This window comes from Acinonyx jubatus, chromosome A3, assembly GCF_027475565.1.
Source record: "Acinonyx jubatus isolate Ajub_Pintada_27869175 chromosome A3, VMU_Ajub_asm_v1.0, whole genome shotgun sequence".
NCBI lineage: Eukaryota > Metazoa > Chordata > Mammalia > Carnivora > Felidae > Acinonyx > Acinonyx jubatus.
The window spans coordinates 51,241,570-51,245,357 of record NC_069388.1 but is presented as its reverse complement, the minus strand read 5'-3'; positions in this window follow the sequence as shown (position 1 = coordinate 51,245,357).

The window sequence follows — 3,788 nt, the reverse complement described above, 5'->3', positions numbered from 1 at the left end:
TAGTTTGTGTTTATATAAGAGGAAAAAATATATTGAAAATTACAACTTTAAAAAAATTCTACATCAAGACACAAATAATACCAGCAGCAATATAGCCTAAGAAGAGTGAGAAAGTGTAAATTTGAAAAGGTGCTGGAATTCATTGGGAAGTAATCAGATGAAATTCTAGACTAAAGTGACAATCACACCTTCTTTGGTGTAGTGAAGAAGAATCCAATGACAGACAATTCATTAGTTCCACCAAATTCATAAGCCACTCCATTTCTCCACTCGTGTGGAAATGTTTTCACATTTTTCTCATATATTCTAGGTCATCTGGAATTTTATTATTTTCTTCTCTAATGATTGAACAAAAGACATCTGACCTTAAAAACATTCAAAGGGGAAAGCCATTTTAAACAGCTGCTGAGGATTGAAGAGGCAGAGGGGAGATGAGGTGAATTAGAAGATAAATTTATGGAAAAAGAGGAAGCTGAGAAAAAGATTCAGGAGTATGAGGGGAGAATTAGAGAACTAAGCGATGCAATCAAACAGAACAATATCTGTATCATAGGAATTCCAGAACAAGAAGAAAGAGAAAACGGGGCTGAAGGTGTACTTGAACAAATCATAGCTGAGAACTTCCCTGATCTGGGGAAGGAAACAGGCATTGAAATCCAAGAGGCACAGAGCACTCCCTTCAGATGTAACTTGAATCAATCTTCTGCATGACATATCATAGTGAAACTGGCAAAATACAAGGATAAAGACAAAACTCTGAAAGAAGCTAGGGATAAATGGGCCTTAACATACAAAGGTAGATATACAGGTAGTAGCAGACCTATCTGCTGACACTTGGCAGGCCAGAAAGGAATGGCAGAAAATCTTCACTGTGATGAACAGAAAAAATATGCACCAAGAATCCTTTATCCAGCAAGTCTGTCATTCAGAATAGAAGGAGAGATAAAGGTTTTCCCAAACAAACAAAAACTGCAAGAATTCATCACCACCCTACCAGCCCTACAAGAGATCCTAAGGGGGACACTGTGAATGAAATGTTGCAAGGACCACAGAGTACCAGAGATATCACTATAAGCATGAAACCTACAGATATCACAATGACTCTAGCCCATATCTTTCAATAATAACACTGAATGTAAATGAACTAAATGCTCCAATCAAAAGACATAGGGTATGAGAATGGATAAAGAAAAAAGACCCATCTATTGGCTGTCTACAAGAGACTCATTTTAGACTTGAGGACACCTCCAGATTGAAAGTGAGGGGATGGAGAGCTATCTATCATGGTACTGGAAGTCAAAACAAAGCTGGAGTAGCCATACTTATATCAGACAAACTAGACTTTAAATTAAAGGCTGTAACAAGAGACGAAGAAGGGCATTATATCATAATTATAGGGTCTATCCATGAAGAGCTAAAAATTATAAATGTCTATGCACCAAATTCGGGAGAACACAAATATATAAAACAATTAATCACAAACATAAGCAACCTTATTGACAAGAATGTGGTAATTGCAGGGGACTTTAATACTTCACTTACAACAATGGATAGATCATCTAGATAGAGAATCAATAAAGAAACAAGGGCCCTGAATGATACATTGGACCAGATGGACATGACACATATATTTAGAGCTCTGCATCCCAAAGCAACAGAATATACTTTCTTCTCGAGTACACATGGAAAATTCTCCAATATAGATCACATACTGTGTCACAAATAACCCTTAATAAGTATAAAAGAATTGAGGTCATACCATGCACACTTTCAGACCACAATGCTATGAAACTTGAAATCAACCACAGGAAAAAGTCCATAAAACCTCCAAAAGCATGGAAGTTAAAGAACACCCTACTAACGAATGAGTGGGTCAACCAGGCAATTAGAGAAAAAATTTAAAAATATACGGAAACAAACGAAAATGAAAATACAACAATCCACATGTTTTCGGATGCAGCGAAGGCAGTCCTGAGAGGATAATACATTGCAATCCAGGCCTATCTCAAGAAACAAGAAACATCCCAAATACAAAATCTAACAGCACACTTAAAAGAACTAGAAGGAGAACATCAAAGACGCCCCAAACCCAGCAGAAGAAGAGAAATAATAAAGATCAGAGCAGAAATAAATAATATAGAATAAAAAAAAAAAACAGTAGAGCAGATCAATGAAACCAAGAGTTGGTTTTTTGAAAAAATAAACAAAATTGACAAACCTCTATCCAGGCTTCTAAAAGGAAAAGGGAGATGACCCAAATAGATAAAATCACGAATGGAAATGGAATTATTACAACCACTCCCTCAGAAATACAAGCAATTATCAGGGAATACCATGAAAAATTATATGCCAACAAACTGGACAACCTGGAAGAAATGGACAAATTCCTAAACACCCACACGCTTCCAAAACTCAAACAGGAAGAAATAGAAAGTTTAAACAGACCCATAACTAGTGAAGAAATCGAATCAGTTATCAAAAATCTCCTAACAAATGAGAGTCCAGGACCAAATGGCTTCTCTGGGGAATTCTACCAGACATTTAAAGCAGAGATAATACCTATACTTCTCAAGCTGTTCCAAAAAATAGAAAGGGAAGGAAAACTTCCAGACTCATTCTATGAAGCCAGCATTACTTTGATTCCCAAACCAGACAGAGACCAAGCAAAAAAAGAGAACTACAGGCCAATATCCATGATGAATACGGATGCAAAAATTCTCAATGAGATACTAGCAAATCGAATTCAACAGCATATAAAAAGAATTATTCACCATGATCCAGTGGGATTCATTCCTGGGCTGGAGGGCTGGTTCAATATTTGCAAATCAATCAATGTGATACATCAAATTAATAAAAAAAAAAAGATAAGAACCATATGATCCTGTCAATCGATGCAGAAAAAGCATTTGACAAAATACAGCATCCTTTGTTAATAAAAGCCCTCGAGAAAGTTGGGATAGGAGGAACGTAGTTAAACATCATAAAAGCCATTTATGAAAAGCCCACAGCCAATATCATCCTCAATGGGGAAGAACTGAAAGCTTTCCCCCTGAGATCAGGAACATGACAGGGATGTCCACTCTCACCGCTGCTGTTTATCATACTGTTGGAAGTTCTAGCATCAGCAGACAACAAAATGAAATCAAAGGCATCAAAATTGTCAAAGATGAACTCAAACTTTCACGTTTTGCAGATGACATGATACTCTACATGGGAAACCCGACAGACACCACCAAAAGTCTGCTAGAACTGATACATGGATTCAGCAAAGTTGCAGGATACAAAATTAATGTACAGAAATTGGTTGCATTTTCATAGACCAATAATGAATCAACAGAAAGAGAAATAAAGAAACTGATCCCATTCACAACTGCATCAAGAACCATAAAATACTTAGGAATAAACCTAACCAAAGATATAAAAGATCTGTATGCTGAAAACTATAGAAAGCTTATGAAGGAAATTGAAGAAGATACAAAGAAATGGAAAAACATTCCATGCTCATGGATTGGAAGAATAAATATTATCAAAATGTCAATACTACCTAAAGCTATCTACACATTCAATGCAATCCCAATCAAAATTGCACCCACATTCTTCTCAACTAGAACAAACAATCCTAAAATTTGTGTGGAAGTACAAAAGACCCTGAATAACCTAAGTAATATTAAAGAAGAAGACCAAAGTGGGAGGCATCACAATCCCAGACTTTAGCCTCTACTACAAGGCTGTAATCATCAAGACACTACGGTATTGGCACAAAAACAGACACATAGACCAATGAAATA